The 17,579-nt window shown below is 60.2% G+C and overlaps 1 long non-coding RNA gene across 1 annotated transcript; it reads right to left on the bottom strand.

The window, feature by feature from the left end:
• Positions 1–10,084: 10,084 nt before the first annotated feature.
• LOC133243985 (uncharacterized) lies at positions 10,085–17,321 on the bottom strand. Its single transcript, XR_009735241.1, has 2 exons — positions 14,127–17,321; positions 10,085–12,854 (listed from the first exon to the last, which is right to left on the bottom strand). It is a non-coding gene; the product is annotated as an uncharacterized LOC133243985 (long non-coding RNA).
• Positions 17,322–17,579: the final 258 nt, after the last annotated feature.

Here is a 17,579-nt window from a genome sequence, read left to right on the forward strand (position 1 = left end):
CCCTCGAGAGGAACACTGAGGTTTTCCGGCACCCCCTCCTCTGAGCCCTTTCTCCCCTCCTGATCTGGACAGGAGGGTCGACTCCCCTGCTTTGTCTGGAAGGGGTCCCTGACCTTCCGGTCGCACCTCAGGATGAGGCCGGTCTCACGAAGACATTCCAGACGTGGCCTCGTGGGTGGTTCCACATTCCGTAGGAACCCGATTTCCCGGTCCCCTCTTGATAAGAACCCGATGCCCGGACACCTCTCCGAACTCCATCCTGTGAATGAAGTCAACACGAAGGGGCAGTTTTTCCGTGCATCGTTCGGAAAAACCCCAGGTTCCAAATACAGCTCGACAAGTGGCCTCTCTCCCCGGGGACATCTCGAGAGGCAAGCGGAGTTCCATGCCTCAACCCAAGACGAGGCCTGACTCTCCTGTCCCCAGTCTGCAGGGACCCTGCGATCGGAGTCTGAAATCAGAGGTACCCTGCGGTTCCTGCCTCAACTGGAGATGAGGCCCTCTTCCAATGCACCAAACCCAGTGGAGTCCCGAGAGGCCCCTCCCACCTCCAGTTTCCCTGGCTTCTCAGAGCCACCATGAGAAGCCCCCTGAGGTCACCTGCACAAGTCGAGGGAAGCCAGGGTTTCCTGCCTCAACCCGAGAAAGACCTCGAGAGACCTTCTTCAACACGTCTCGAGGCCAGATTCCCCTACCATGGCTCGGGAGCAATGACGCGCTCCCCTCGCCACTCGCATGGAGACCCGACTTCCCTGGCGCCCCACGAGAGGCTCACTGACCTCGCCGTCGTACCTCGTGAGAAACCGCACACTGGGGCCGCCGCTCGAGAACAACCCCGAGATTCCCCCGTCATCGAGAGATGAGGGCCTTCGTCTCCTGCATGGCCTAGAGACCAATCTCGCGACCTCTCTCCAAACGCCTCAGGAGGCTTGACTCCCTTGAGTCCACCCAGTGAGCTCCAAGAGATACCCGTCGCGACTCGAGAGCAGAGCGGGGTTCTTTGCTTCCACTCGAGATGAATGCCTGTCTCCCCGGGTGCGTCTGGAATGCAACCCCGAGATCCCTGTCGCCCCTGGAGAGGAACATTGGCTTCTGGACACAAGCCTAGATGAGGTCTATTGGCCCTGCAGTCACTCGAGAGCAATCCCCAGCTTTCCTTCGCAACTCGAATGGAAGATTGGACTTGCCTGGGCCAACACAAGAGGCATCCTGAATTCCCCGTCGTAACTCGAGAATCCCGCCGTAACTCGAGAAAAGCCACGTGGCTCCCCCGTCATCGCAGGATGAAGCCCTTTCCCGCTCCAGCGTCTCAGGAGAAGTCCCACGTTAGGAATTGGAGGTCGAAAGGGCACTTGGCACCCTTGATGCGACCCACAAAGTTCCCCGAAATCCCGGTCTCCCTCGAGAGGAACACTGAGGTTTTCCGGCACCCCTCCTCTGAGCCCTTTCTCCCCTCCTGATCTGGACAGGAGGGTCGACTCCCCTGCTTTGTCTGGAAGGGGTTCCCGACCTTCCGGTCGCACCTCAGGATGAGGCCGGTCTCACGAAGACATTCCAGACGTGGCCTCGTGGGTGGTTCCACATTCCGTAGGACCCCGATTTCCCGGTCCCCTCTTGGTAAGAACCCGATGCCCGGACACCTCTCCGAACTCCACCCTGTGAATGAAGTCAACACGAAGGGGCAGTTTTCCCGTGCATCGTCCGGAAAAACCCCAGGTTCCAAATACAGCTCGACAAGTGGCCTCTCTCCCCGGGGACATCTCGAGAGGCAAGCGGAGTTCCATGCCTCAACCCAAGACGAGGCCTGACTCTCCTGTCCCCAGTCTGCAGGGACCCTGCGATCGGAGTCTGAAATCAGAGGTACCCTGCGGTTCCTGCCTCAACTGGAGATGAGGCCCTCTTCCAATGCACCAAACCCAGTGGAGTCCCGAGAGGCCCCTCCCACCACCAGTTTCCCTGGCTTCTCAGAGCCACCATGAGAAGCCCCCTGAGGTCACCTGCACAAGTCGAGGGAAGCCAGGGTTTCCTGCCTCAACCCGAGAAAGACCTCGAGAGACCTTCTTCAACACGTCTCGAGGCCAGATTCCCCTACCATGGCTCGGGAGCAATGACGCGCTCCCCTCGCCACTCGCATGGAGACCCGACTTCCCTGGCGCCCCCCGAGAGGCTCACTGACCTCGCCGTCGTACCTCGTGAGAAACCGCACCCTGGGGCCGCCGCTCGAGAACAACCCCGAGACCCCCGTCATCGAGAGATGAGGGCCTTCGTCTCCTGCGTGGCCTAGAGACCAATCTCGCGACCTCTCTCCAAACGCCTCAGGAGGCTTGACTCCCTTGAGTCCACCCAGTGAGCTCCAAGAGATACCCGTCGCGACTCGAGAGCAGAGCGGGGTTCTTTGCTTCCACTCGAGATGAATGCCTGTCTCCCCGGGTGCGTCTGGAATGCAACCCCGAGATCCCGGTCGCCCCTGGAGAGGAACATTGGCTTCTGGACACAAGCCTAGATGAGGTCTATTGGCCCTGCAGTCACTCGAGAGCAATCCCCAGCTTTCCTTCGCAACTCGAATGGAAGATTGGACTTGCCTGGGCCAACACAAGAGGCATCCTGAATTCCCCGTCGTAACTCGAGAATCCCGCCGTAACTCGAGAAAAGCCACGTGGCTCCCCCGTCATCGCAAGATGAAGCCCTTTCCCGCTACAGCGTCTCAGGAGAAGTCCCACGTTAGGAATTGGAGGTCGAAAGGGCACTTGGCACCCTTGATGCGACCCACAAAGTTCCCCGAAATCCCGGTCTCCCTCGAGAGGAACACTGAGGTTTTCCGGCACCCTCCTCTGAGCCCTTTCTCCCTCCTGATCTGGACAGGAGGGTCGACTCCCCTGCTTTGTCTGGGAGGGGTTCCCGACCTTCCGGTCGCACCTCAGGATGAGGCCGGTCTCACGAAGACATTCCAGACGTGGCCTCGTGGGTGGTTCCACATTCCGTAGGACCCCGATTTCCCGGTCCCCTCTTGGTAAGAACCCGATGCCCGGACACCTCTCCGAACTCCACCCTGTGAATGAAGTCAAGACGAAGGGGCAGTTTTCCCGTGCATCGTCCGGAAAAACCCCAGGTTCCAAATACAGCTCGACAAGTGGCCTCTCTCCCCGGGGACATCTCGAGAGGCAAGCGGAGTTCCATGCCTCAACCCAAGACGAGGCCTGACTCTCCTGTCCCCAGTCTGCAGGGACCCTGCGATCGGAGTCTGAAATCAGAGGTACCCTGCGCTTCCTGCCTCAGCTGGAGATGAGGCCCTCTTCCAATGCACCAAACCCAGTGGAGTCCCGAGAGGCCCCTCCCACCTCCAGTTTCCCTGGCTTCTCAGAGCCACCATGAGAAGCCCCCTGAGGTCACCTGCACAAGGCGAGGGAAGCCAGGGTTTCCTGCCTCAACCCGAGAAAGACCTCGAGAGACCTTCTTCAACGCGTCTCGAGGCCAGATTCCCCTACCATGGCTCGGGAGCAATGACGCGCTCCCCTCGCCACTCGCATGGAGACCCGACTTCCCTGGCGCCCCACGAGAGGCTCACTGACCTCGCCGTCGTACGTCGTGAGAAACCGCACACTGGGGCCGCCGCTCGAGAACCACCCCGAGACTCCCCCGTCATCGAGAGATGAGGGCCTTCGTCTCCTGCATGGCTAGAGACCAATCTCGCGACCTCTCTCCAAACGCCTCAGGAGGCTTGACTCCCTTGAGTCCACCCAGTGAGCTCCAAGAGATACCCGTCGCGACTCGAGAGCAGAGCGGGGTTCTTTGCTTCCACTCGAGATGAATGCCTGTCTCCCCGGGTGCGTCTGGAATGCAACCCCGAGATCCCGGTCGCCCCTGGAGAGGAACCTTGGCTTCTGGACACAAGCCTAGATGAGGTCTATTGGCCCTGCAGTCACTCGAGAGCAATCCCCAGCTTTCCTTCGCAACTCGAATGGAAGATTGGACTTGCCTGGGCCAACACAAGAGGCATCCTGAATTCCCCGTCGTAACTCGAGAATCCCGCCGTAACTCGAGAAAAACCACGTGGCTACCCCGTCATCGCAAGATGAAGCCCTTTCCAGCTACAGCGTCTCAGGAGAAGTCCCACGTTAGGAATTGGAGGTCGAAAGGGCACTTGGCACCCTTGATGCGACCCACAAAGTTCCCCGAAATCCCGGTCTCCCTGGAGAGGAACACTGAGGTTTTCCGGCACCACTTCCTCTGAGCCCCTTCTCCCCTCCTGATCTGGACAGGAGGGTCGACTCCCCTGCTTTGTCTGGAAGGGGTTCCCGACCTTCCGGTCGCACCTCAGGATGAGGCCGGTCTCACCACGACATTCCAGACGTGGCCTCGTGGGTGCTTCCACATTCCGTAGGACCCCGATTTCCCGGTCCCCTCTTGGGAAGAACCCGATGCCTGGACACCTCTCCGAACTCCACCCTGTGAATGAAGTCAACACGAAGGGGCAGTGACTCGCCCGTGCATCGTCCGGAAAAACCCCAGGTTCCAAATACAGCTCGACAAGTGGCCTCTCTCCCCGGGGACATCTCGAGAGGCAAGCGGAGTTCCATGCCTCCACCCAAGACGAGGCCTGACTCTCCTGTCCCCAGTCTGCAGGGACCCTGCGATCGGAGTCTGAAATCAGAGGTACCCTGCGGTTCCTGCCTCAACTGGAGATGAGGCCCTCTTTCAATGCACCAAACCCAGTGGAGTCCCGAGAGGCCCCTCCCACCTCCAGTTTCCCTGGCTTCTCAGAGCCACCATGAGAAGCCCCCTGAGGTCCCCTGCACAAGTCGAGGGAACCCAGGGTTTCCTGCCTCAACCCGAGAAAGACCTCGAGAGACCTTCTTCAACACGTCTCGAGGCCAGATTCCCCTACCATGGCTCGGGAGCAATGACGCGCTCCCCTCGCCACTCGCATGGAGACCCGACTTCCCTGGCGCCCCCCGAGAGGCTCACTGACCTCGCCGTCGTACCTCCTGAGAAACCGCACACTCGGGCCGCCGCTCGAGAACAACCCCGAGACTCCCCCGTCATGGCGAGATGAGGGCCTTCGTCTCCTGCATGGCCTCGAGACCAATCTCGCGACCTCTCTCCAAACGCCTCAGGAGGCTTGACTCCCTTGAGTCCACCCAGTGAGCTCCAAGAGATACCCGTCGCGATTCGAGAGCAGAGCGGGGTTCTTGGCTTCCACTCGAGATGAATGCCTGTCTCCCCGGGTGCGTCTGGAATGCAACCCCGAGATCCCGGTCGCCCCTGGAGAGGAACATTGGCTTCTGGACACAAGCCTAGATGAGGTCTATTGGCCCTGCAGTCACTCGAGAGCAATCCCCAGCTTTCCTTCGCAACTCGAATGGAAGATTGGACTTGCCTGGGCCAACACAAGAGGCAGCCTGAATTCCCCGTCGTAACTCGAGAATCCCGCCGTAACTCGAGAAAAGCCACGTGGCTCCCCCGTCATCGCAAGATGAAGCCCTTTCCCGCTACAGCGTCTCAGGAGAAGTCCCACGTTAGGAATTGGAGGTCGAAAGGGCACTTGGCACCCTTGATGCGACCCACAAAGTTCCCCGAAATCCCGGTCTCCCTCGAGAGGAACCCTGAGGTTTTCCGGCACCAATTCCTCTGAGCCCCTTCTACCCTCCTGATCTCGACAGGAGGGTCGACTCCCCTGCTTTGTCTGGAAGGGGTTCCCGACCTTCCGGTCGCACCTCAGGATGAGGCCGGTCTCACGAAGACATTCCAGACGTGGCCTCGTGGGTGCTTCCACATTCCGTAGGACCCCGATTTCCCGGTCCCCTCTTGGTAAGAACCCGATGCCCGGACACCTCTCCGAACTCCACCCTGTGAATGAAGTCAACACGAAGGGGCAGTGACTCCCCGTGCATCGTCCGGAAAAACCCCAGGTTCCAAATACAGCTCGACAAGTGGCCTCTCTCCCCGGGGACATCTCGAGAGGCAAGCGGAGTTCCATGCCTCAACCCAAGACGAGGCCTGACTCTCCTGTCCCCAGTCTGCAGGGACCCTGCGATCGGAGTCTGAAATCAGAGGTACCCTGCGCTTCCTGCCTCAACTGGAGATGAGGCCCTCTTCCAATGCACCAAGCCCAGTGGAGTCCCGAGAGGCCCCTCCCACCACCAGTTTCCCTGGCTTCTCAGAGCCACCATGAGAAGCCCCCTGAGGTCACCTGCACAAGTCGAGGGAAGCCAGGGTTTCCTGCCTCAACCCGAGAAAGACCTCGAGAGACCTTCTTCAACACGTCTCGAGGCCAGATTCCCCTACCTTGGCTCGGGAGCAATGACGCGCTCCCCTCGCCACTCGCATGGAGACCCGACTTCCCTGGCGCCCCCCGAGAGGCGCACTGACCTCGCCGTCGTACCTCGTGAGACACCGCACCCTGGGGCCGCCGCTCGAGAACCACCCCGAGACTCCCCCGTCATCGAGAGATGAGGGCCTTCGTCTCCTGCGTGGCCTCGAGACCAATCTCGCGACCTCTCTCCAAACGCCTCAGGAGGCTTGACTCCCTTGAGTCCACCCAGTGAGCTCCAAGAGATACCCGTCGCGACTCGAGAGCAGAGCGGGGTTCTTTGCTTCCACTCGAGATGAATGCCTGTCTCCCCGGGTGCGTCTGGAATGCAACCCCGAGATCCCTGTCGCCCCTGGAGAGGAACATTGGCTTCTGGACACAAGCCTAGATGAGGTCTATTGGCCCTGCAGTCACTCGAGAGCAATCCCCAGCTTTCCTTCGCAACTCGAATGGAAGATTGGACTTGGCTGGGCCAACACAAGAGGCATCCTGAATTGCCCGTCGTAACTCGAGAATCCCGCCGTAACTCGAGAAAAGCCACGTGGCTCCCCCGTCATCGCAAGATGAAGCCCTTTCCCGCTACAGCGTCTCAGGAGAAGTCCCACGTTAGGAATTGGAGGTCGAAAGGGCACTTGGCACCCTTGATGCGACCCACAAAGTTCCCCGAAATCCCGGTCTCCCTCGAGAGGAACCCTGAGGTTTTCCGGCACCCCCTCCTCTGAGCCCTTTCTCCCCTCCTGATCTGGACAGGAGGGTCGACTCCCCTGCTTTGTCTGGAAGGGGTTCCCGACCTTCCGGTCGCACCTCAGGATGAGGCCGGTCTCACGAAGACATTCCAGACGTGGCCTCGTGGGTGGTTCCACATTCCGTAGGACCCCGGTTTCCCGGTCCCCTCTTGGTAAGAACCCGATGCCCGGACACCTCTCCGAACTCCACCCTGTGAATGAAGTCAACACGAAGGGGCAGTGACTCGCCCGTGCATCGTCCGGAAAAACCCCCAGGTTCCAGATACAGCTCGACAAGTGGCCTCTCTCCCCGGGGACATCTCGAGAGGCAAGCGGAGTTCCATGCCTCGACCCAAGACGAGGCCTGACACTCCTGTCCCCAGTCTGCAGGGACCCTGCGATCGGAGTCTGAAATCAGAGGTACCCTGAGCTTCCTGCCTCAGCTGGAGATGAGGCCCTCTTCCAATGCACCAAACCCCGTGGAGTCCCGAGAGGCCCCTCCCACCTCCAGTTTCCCTGGCGTCTCAGAGCCACCATGAGAAGGCCCCTGAGGTCACCTGCACAAGTCGAGGGAACCCAGGGTTTCCTGCCTCAACCCGAGAAAGTCCTCGAGAGACCTTCTTCAACACATCTCGAGGCCAGATTCCCCTAGCATGACTCGAGAGCAATGACGCGCTCCCCTCGCCACTCGCATGGAGACCCGACTTCCCTGGCGCCCCTCGAGAGGCTCACTGACCTCGCCGTCGTCGTCGTGAGAAACCGCACCCTGGGGCCGCCGCTCGAGAACCACCCCGAGACTCCCCCGTCATCGCGGAGATGAGGCCCTTCGTCTCCTGCGTGGCTAGAGGCCAACCTCGCGACCTCTCTCCAAACGCCTCAGGAGGCTTGACTTCCTTTAGTCCACCCAGTGAGCTCCAAGAGATACCCGTCGCGACTCGAGAGCAGAGCGGGGTTCTTTGCTTCCACTCGAGATGAATGCCTGTCTCCCCGGGTGCCTCTGGAATGCAACCCCGAGATCCCGGTCGCCCCTGGAGAGGAACCTTGGCTTCTGGACACAAGCCTAGATGAGGTCTATTGGCCCTGCAGTCAGTCGAGAGCAATCCCCAGCTTTCCTTCGCAACTCGAATGGAAGATTGGACTTCCCTGGGCCAACACAAGAGGCATCCTGAATTCCCCGTCGTAACTCGAGAATCCCGCCGCAACTCGAGAAAAGCCACGTGGTTCCCCTGTCATCGCAAGATGAAGCCCTTTCCCGCTACAGCGTCTCAGGAGAAGTCCCACGTTAGGAATTGGAGGTCGAAACGGTACTTGGCACCCTTGATGCGCCCCACAAAGTTCCCCGGCATCCCGGTCTCCCTGGAGAGGAACCCCGAGGTTTTCCGGCACCACTTCCTCTGAGCCCCTTCTACCCTCCTGATCTCGACAGGAGGGTCGACTCCCCTGCTTTGTCTGGTAGGGTTCCCGACCTTCCGGTCGCACCTCAGGATGAGGCCGGTCTCACGACGACATTCCAGACGTGGCCTCGTGGGTGCTTCCACATTGCGAAGCACCCCGATTTCCCGGTCCCCTCTTGGTAAGAACCCGATGCCCGGACACCTCTCCGAACTCCAACCTGTGAATGAAATCAACACGAAGGGGCAGTGACTCGCCCGTGCATCGTCCGGAAAAACCCCAGGTTCCAAATACAGCTCGACAAGTGGCCTCTCTCCCCGGGGACACCTCGAGAGGCAAGCGGAGTTCCATGCCTCAACCCAAGACGAGGCCTGACTCTCCTGTCCCCAGTCTGCAGGGACCCTGCGATCGGAGTCTGAAATCAGAGGAACCCTGAGCTTCCTGCCTCAACTGGAGATGAGGCCCTCTTCCAATGCACCAAACCCCGTGGAGTCCCGAGAGGCCCCTCCCACCTCCAGTATCCCTGACTTCTCAGAGCCACCATGAGAAGCCCCCTGAGGTCCCCTGCACAAGTCGCGGGAAGCCAGGGTTTCCTGCCTCAACCCGAGAAAGACCTCGAGAGACCTTCTTCAACACGTCTCGAGGCCAGATTCCCCTACCTTGACTCGAGAGCAATGACGCGCTCCCCCTCGCCACTCGCATGGAGACCCGACTTCCCTGGCGCCCCCCAAGAGGCTCACTGACCTCGCCGTCGTACCTCGTGAGAAACCGCGCCCTGGGGCCGCCGCTCGGGAACCACCCCGAGACTGCCCCGTCATCGCGGAGATGAGGCCCTTCGTCTCCTGCGTGGCCTAGAGGCCAACCTCGCGACCTCTCTCCAAACGCCTCAGGAGGCTTGACTCCCTTTAGTCCACCCAGTGAGCTCCAAGAGATACCCGTCGCGACTCGAGAGCAGAGCGGGGTTCTTTGCTTCCACTCGAGATGAATGCCTGTCTCCCCGGGTGCGTCTGGAATGCACCCCGAGATCCCGGTCGCCCCTGGAGGGGAACCTTGGCTTCTGGACACAAGCCTAGATGAGGTCTATTGGCCCTGCAGTCACTCGAGAGCAATCCCCAGCTTTCCTTCGCAACTCGAATGGAAGATTGGACTTCCCTGGGCCAACACAAGAGGCATCCTGAATTCCCCGTCGTAACTCGAGAATCCCGCCGCAACTCGAGAAAAGCCACGTGGTTCCCCCGTCATCGCAAGATGAAGCCCTTCCCGCTACAGCGTCTCAGGAGAAGTCCCACGTTAGGAATTGGAGGTCGAAACGGTACTTGGCACCCTTGATGTGCCCCACAAAGTTCCCCGGCATCCCGGTCTCCCTGGAGAGGAACCCGAGGTTTTCCGGCACCACTTCCTCTGAGCCCCTTCTACCATCCTGATCTCGACAGGAGGGTCGACTCCCGTGCTTTGTCTGGAAGGGGTTCCCGACCTTCCGGTCGCACCTCAGGATGAGGCCGGTCTCACGACGACATTCCAGACGTGGCCTCGTGGGTGCTTCCACATTGCGAAGCACCCCAATTTCCCGGTCCTCTCTTGGTAAGAACCCGATGCCCGGACACCTCTCCGAACTCCACCCTGTGAATGAAGTCAACACGAAGGGGCAGTGACTCGCCCGTGCATCGTCCGGAAAAAAACCCCAGGTTCCAAATACAGCCCGACAAGTGGCCTCTCTCCCCGGGGACACCTCGAGAGGCAAGCGGAGTTCCATGCCTCAACCCAAGACGAGGCCTGACTCTCCTGTCCCCAGTCTGCAGGGACCCTGCGATCGGAGTCTGAAATCAGAGGAACCCTGAGCTTCCTGCCTCAACTGGAGATGAGGCCCTCTTCCAATGCACCAAACCCGTGGAGTCCCGAGAGGCCCCTCCCACCACCAGTATCCCTGACTTCTCAGAGCCACCATGAGAAGCCCCCTGAGGTCACCTGCACAAGTCGCGGGAAGCCAGGGTTTCCTGCCTCAACCCGAGAAAGACCTCGAGAGACCTTCTTCAACACGTCTCGAGGCCAGATTCCCCTACCTTGACTCGAGAGCAATGACGCGCTCCCCCTCGCCACTCGCATGGAGACCCGACTTCCCTGGCGCCCCCCAAGAGGCTCACTGACCTCGCCGTCGTACCTCGTGAGAAACCGCGCCCTGGGGCCGCCGCTCGAGACCACCCCGAGACTGCCCCGTCATCGCGGAGATGAGGCCCTTCGTCTCCTGCGTGGCCTAGAGGCCAACCTCGCGACCTCTCTCCAAACGCCTCAGGAGGCTTGACTCCCTTGAGTCCACCCAGTGAGCTACAAGAGATACCCGTCGCGACTCGAGAGCAGAGCGGGGTTCTTTGCTTCCACTCGAGATGAATGCCTGTCTCCCGGGTGCGTCTGGAATGCAACCCCGAGATCCCGGTCGCCCCTGGAGAGGAACATTGGCTTCTGGACACAAGCCTAGATGAGGTCTATTGGCCCTGCAGTCACTCGAGAGCAATCCCCAGCTTTCCTTCGCAACTCGAATGGAAGATTGGACTTCGCTGGGCCAACACAAGAGGCATCCTGAATTCCCCGTCGTAACTCGAGAATCCCGCCGCAACTCGAGAAAAGCCACGTGGTTCCCCCGTCATCGCAAGATGAAGCCCTTTCCCGCTACAGCGTCTCAGGAGAAGTCCCACGTTAGGAATTGGAGGTCGAAACGGTACTTGGCACCCTTGATGCGCCCCACAAAGTTCCCCGGCATCCCGGTCTCCCTGGAGAGGAACCCCGAGGTTTTCCGGCACCACTTCCTCTGAGCCCCTTCTACCCTCCTGATCTCGACAGGAGGGTCGACTCCCCTGCTTTGTCTGGAAGGGGTTCCCGACCTTCCGGTCGCACCTCAGGATGAGGCCGGTCTCACGACGACATTCCAGACGTGGCCTCGTGGGTGCGTCCACATTGCGAAGCACCCCGATTTCCCGGTCCCCTCTTGGTAAGAACCCGATGCCCGGACACCTCTCCGAACTCCACCCTGTGAATGAAGTCAACACGAAGGGGCAGTGACTCGCCCGTGCATCGTCCGGAAAAAACCCCCAGGTTCCAAATACAGCTCGACAAGTGGCCTCTCTCCCCGGGGACACCTCGAGAGGCAAGCGGAGTTCCATGCCTCAACCCAAGACGAGGCCTGACTCTCCTGTCCCCAGTCTGCAGGGACCCTGCGATCGGAGTCTGAAATCAGAGGAACCCTGAGCTTCCTGCCTCAACTGGAGATGAGGCCCTCTTCCAATGCACCGAACCCCGTGGAGTCCCGAGAGGCCCCTCCCACCTCCAGTTTCCCTGACTTCTCAGAGCCACCATGAGAAGCCCCCTGAGGTCCCCTGCACAAGTCGCGGGAAGCCAGAGTTTCCTGCCTCAACCCGAGAAAGACCTCGAGAGACCTTCTTCAACACGTCTCGAGGCCAGATTCCCCTACCATGACTTGAGAGCAATGACGCGCTCCCCCTCGCCACTCGCATGGAGACCCGACTTCCCTGGCGCCCCACGAGAGACTCACTGACCTCGCCGTCGTACCTCGTGAGAAACCGCGCCCTGGGGCCGCCACTCGGGAACCACCCCGAGACTGCCCCGTCATCGCGGAGATGAGGCCCTTCGTCTCCTGCGTGGCCTAGAGGCCAACCTCGCGACCTCTCTCCAAACGCCTCAGGAGGCTTGACTCCCTTTAGTCCACCCAGTGAGCTCCAAGAGATACCCGTCGCGACTCGAGAGCAGAGCGGGGTTCTTTGCTTCCACTCGAGATGAATGCCTGTCTCCCCGGGTGCGTCTGGAATGCAACCCCGAGATCCCGGTCGCCCCTGGAGAGGAATATTGGCTTCTGGACACAAGCCTAGATGAGGTCTATTGGCCCTGCAGTCACTCGAGAGCAATCCCCAGCTTTCCTTCACAACTCGAATGGAAGATTGGACATCCCTGGGCCAACACAAGAGGCATCCTGAATTCCCCGTCGTAACTCGAGAATCCCGCCGCAACTCGAGAAAAGCCACGTGGTTCCCCCGTCATCGCAAGATGAAGCCCTTTCCCGCTACAGCGTCTCAGGAGAAGTCCCACGTTAGGAATTGGAGGTCGAAACGGTACTTGGCACCCTTGATGCGCCCCACAAAGTTCCCCGGCATCCCGGTCTCCCTGGAGAGGAACACCGAGGTTTTCCGGCACCACTTCCTCTGAGCCCCTTCTACCCTCCTGATCTCGACAGGAGGGTCGACTCCCCTGCTTTGTCTGGAAGGGGTTCCCGACCTTCCGGTCGCACCTCAGGATGAGGCCGGTCTCACGACGACATTCCAGACGTGGCCTCGTGGGTGCTTCCACATTGCGAAGCACCCCGATTTCCCGGTGCCCTCTTGGTAAGAACCCGATGCCCGGACACCTCTCCGAACTCCACCCTGTGAATGAAGTCAACACGAAGGGGCAGTGACTCGCCCGTGCATCGTCCGGAAAAAAACCCCAGGTTCCAAATACAGCCCGACAAGTGGCCTCTCTCCCCGGGGACACCTCGAGAGGCAAGCGGAGTTCCATGCCTCAACCCAAGACGAGGCCTGACTCTCCTGTCCCCAGTCTGCAGGGACCCTGCGATCGGAGTCTGAAATCAGAGGAACCCTGAGCTTCCTGCCTCAACTGGAGATGAGGCCCTCTTCCAATGCACCAAACCCCGTGGAGTCCCGAGAGGCCCCTCCCACCACCAGTATCCCTGACTTCTCAGAGCCACCATGAGAAGCCCCCTGAGGTCACCTGCACAAGTCGCGGGAAGCCAGGGTTTCCTGCCTCAACCCGAGAAAGACCTCGAGAGACCTTCTTCAACACGTCTCGAGGCCAGATTCCCCTACCTTGACTCGAGAGCAATGACGCGCTCCCCCTCGCCACTCGCATGGAGACCCGACTTCCCTGGCGCCCCCCAAGAGGCTCACTGACCTCGCCGTCGTACCTCGTGAGAAACCGCGCCCTGGGGCCGCCGCTCGAGAACCACCCCGAGACTGCCCCGTCATCGCGGAGATGAGGCCCTTCGTCTCCTGCGTGGCCTAGAGGCCAACCTCGCGACCTCTCTCCAAACGCCTCAGGAGGCTTGACTCCCTTTAGTCCACCCAGTGAGCTCCAAGAGATACCCGTCGCGACTCGAGAGCAGAGCGGGGTTCTTTGCTTCCACTCGAGATGAATGCCTGTCTCCCCGTGTGCGTCTGGAATGCAACCCCGAGATCCCGGTCGCCCCTGGAGAGGAACATTGGCTTCTGGACACAAGCCTAGATGAGGTCTATTGGCCCTGCAGTCAGTCGAGAGCAATCCCCAGCTTTCCTTCACAACTCGAATGGAAGATTGGACTTCCCTGGGCCAACACAAGAGGCATCCTGAATTCCCCGTCGTAACTCGAGAATCCCGCCGCAACTCGAGAAAAGCCACGTGGTTCCCCCGTCATCGCAAGATGAAGCCCTTTCCCGCTACAGCGTCTCAGGAGAAGTCCCACGTTAGGAATTGGAGGTCGAAACGGTACTTGGCACCCTTGATGCGCCCCACAAAGTTCCCCGGCATCCCGGTCTCCCTGGAGAGGAACCCCGAGGTTTTCCGGCACCACTTCCTCTGAGCCCCTTCTACCCTCCTGATCTCGACAGGAGGGTCGACTCCCCTGCTTTGTCTGGAAGGGGTTCCCGACCTTCCGGTCGCACCTCAGGATGAGGCCGGTCTCACGACGACATTCCAGACGTGGCCTCGTGGGTGCGTCCACATTGCGAAGCACCCGGATTTCCCGGTCCCCTCTTGGTAAGAACCCGATGCCCGGACACCTCTCCGAACTCCACCCTGTGAATGAAGTCAACACGAAGGGGCAGTGACTCGCCCGTGCATCGTCCGGAAAAAACCCCCAGGTTCCAAATACAGCTCGACAAGTGGCCTCTCTCCCCGGGGACACCTCGAGAGGCAAGCGGAGTTCCATGCCTCAACCCAAGACGAGGCCTGACTCTCCTGTCCCCAGTCTGCAGGGACCCTGCGATCGGAGTCTGAAATCAGAGGAACCCTGAGCTTCCTGCCTCAACTGGAGATGAGGCCCTCTTCCAATGCACCGAACCCCGTGGAGTCCCGAGAGGCCCCTCCCACCTCCAGTTTCCCTGACTTCTCAGAGCCACCATGAGAAGCCCCCTGAGGTCCCCTGCACAAGTCGCGGGAAGCCACGGTTTCCTGCCTCAACCCGAGAAAGACCTCGAGAGACCTTCTTCAACACGTCTCGAGGCCAGATTCCCCTACCATGACTCGAGAGCAATGACGCGCTCCCCCTCGCCACTCGCATGGAGACCCGACTTCCCTGGCGCCCCACGAGAGGCTCACTGACCTCGCCGTCGTACCTCGTGAGAAACCGCACCCTGGGGCCGCCGCTCGAGAACCACCCCGAGACTCCCCCGTCATCGCGGAGATGAGGCCCTTCGTCTCCTGCGTGGCTAGAGGCCAACCTCGCGACCTCTCTCCAAACGCCTCAGGAGGCTTGACTCCCTTTAGTCCACCCAGTGAGCTCCAAGAGATACCCGTCGCGACTCGAGAGCAGAGCGGGGTTCTTTGCTTCCACTCGAGATGAATGCCTGTCTCCCCGGGTGCGTCTGGAATGCAACCCCGAGATCCCGGTCGCCCCTGGAGAGGAACATTGGCTTCTGGACACAAGCCTAGATGAGGTCTATTGGCCCTGCAGTCAGTCGAGAGCAATCCCCAGCTTTCCTTCGCAACTCGAATGGAAGATTGGACTTCCCTGGGCCAACACAAGAGGCATCCTGAATTCCCCGTCGTAACTCGAGAATCCCGCCGCAACTCGAGAAAAGCCACGTGGTTCCCCCGTCATCGCAAGATGAAGCCCTTTCCCGCTACAGCGTCTCAGGAGAAGTCCCACGTTAGGAATTGGAGGTCGAAACGGTACTTGGCACCCTTGATGCGCCCCACAAAGTTCCCCGGCATCCCGGTCTCCCTGGAGAGGAACCCCGAGGTTTTCCGGCACCACTTCCTCTGAGCCCCTTCTACCCTCCTGATCTCGACAGGAGGGTCGACTCCCCTGCTTTGTCTGGAAGGGGTTCCCGACCTTCCGGTCGCACCTCAGGATGAGGCCGGTCTCACGACGACATTCCAGACGTGGCCTCGTGGGTGCTTCCACATTGCGAAGCACCCCGATTTCCCGGTCCCCTCTTGGTAAGAACCCGATGCCCGGACACCTCTCCGAACTCCACCCTGTGAATGAAGTCAACACGAAGGGGCAGTGACTCGCCCGTGCATCGTCCGGAAAAAACCCCCAGGTTCCAAATACAGCTCGACAAGTGGCCTCTCTCCCCGGGGACACCTCGAGAGGCAAGCGGAGTTCCATGCCTCAACCCAAGACGAGGCCTGACTCTCCTGTCCCCAGTCTGCAGGGACCCTGCGATCGGAGTCTGAAATCAGAGGAACCCTGAGCTTCCTGCCTCAACTGGAGATGAGGCCCTCTTCCAATGCACCGAACCCCGTGGAGTCCCAAGAGGCCCCTCCCACCTCCAGTTTCCCTGACTTCTCAGAGCCACCATGAGAAGCCCCCTGAGGTCCCCTGCACAAGTCGCGGGAAGCCAGGGTTTCCTGCCTCAACCCGAGAAAGACCTCGAGAGACCTTCTTCAACACGTCTCGAGGCCAGATTCCCCTACCATGACTCGAGAGCAATGACACGCTCCCCCTCGCCACTCGCATGGAGACCCGACTTCCCTGGCGCCCCACGAGAGGCTCACTGACCTCGCCGTCGTACCTCGTGAGAAACCGCACCCTGGGGCCGCCGCTCGAGAACCACCCCGAGACTCCCCCGTCATCGCGGAGATGAGGCCCTTCGTCTCCTGCGTGGCTAGAGGCCAACCTCGCGACCTCTCTCCAAACGCCTCAGGAGGCTTGACTCCCTTTAGTCCACCCAGTGAGCTCCAAGAGATACCCGTCGCGACTCGAGAGCAGAGCGGGGTTCTTTGCTTCCACTCGAGATGAATGCCTGTCTCCCCGGGTGCGTCTGGAATGCAACCCCGAGATCCCGGTCGCCCCTGGAGAGGAACCTTGGCTTCTGGACACAAGCCTAGATGAGGTCTATTGGCCCTGCAGTCAGTCGAGAGCAATCCCCAGCTTTCCTTCACAACTCGAATGGAAGATTGGACTTCCCTGGGCCAACACAAGAGGCATCCTGAATTCCCCGTCGTAACTCGAGAATCCCGCCGCAACTCGAGAAAAGCCACCTGGTTCCCCCGTCATCGCAAGATGAAGCCCTTTCCCGCTACAGCGTCTCAGGAGAAGTCCCACGTTAGGAATTGGAGGTCGAAACGGTACTTGGCACCCTTGATGCGCCCCACAAAGTTCCCCGGCATCCCGGTCTCCCTGGAGAGGAACCCCGAGGTTTTCCGGCACCACTTCCTCTGAGCCCCTTCTACCCTCCTGATCTCGACAGGAGGGTCGACTCCCCTGCTTTGTCTGGAAGGGGTTCCCGACCTTCCGGTCGCACCTCAGGATGAGGCCGGTCTCACGACGACATTCCAGACGTGGCCTCGTGGGTGCTTCCACATTGCGAAGCACCCCGATTTCCCGGTCCCCTCTTGGTAAGAACCCGATGCCCGGACACCTCTCCGAACTCCACCCTGTGAATGAAGTCAACACGAAGGGGCAGTGACTCGCCCGTGCATCGTCCGGAAAAAACCCCCAGGTTCCAAATACAGCTCGACAAGTGGCCTCTCTCCCCGGGGACACCTCGAGAGGCAAGCGGAGTTCCATGCCTCAACCCAAGACGAGGCCTGACTCTCCTGTCCCCAGTCTGCAGGGACCCTGCGATCGGAGTCTGAAATCAGAGGAACCCTGAGCTTCCTGCCTCAACTGGAGATGAGGCCCTCTTCCAATGCACCGAACCCCGTGGAGTCCCGAGAGGCCCCTCCCACCTCCAGTATCCCTGACTTCTCAGAGCCACCATGAGAAGCCCCCTGAGGTCCCCTGCACAAGTCGCGGGAAGCCAGGGTTTCCTGCCTCAACCCGAGAAAGACCTCGAGAGACCTTCTTCAACACGTCTCGAGGCCAGATTCCCCTACCTTGACTCGAGAGCAATGACGCGCTCCCCCTCGCCACTCGCATGGAGACCCGACTTCCCTGGCGCCCCCCA

Source organism: Bos javanicus, unplaced genomic scaffold (genome assembly GCF_032452875.1).
Source record: "Bos javanicus breed banteng unplaced genomic scaffold, ARS-OSU_banteng_1.0 tig00002819_1, whole genome shotgun sequence".
NCBI classification, from domain to species: Eukaryota; Metazoa; Chordata; class Mammalia; order Artiodactyla; family Bovidae; genus Bos; species Bos javanicus.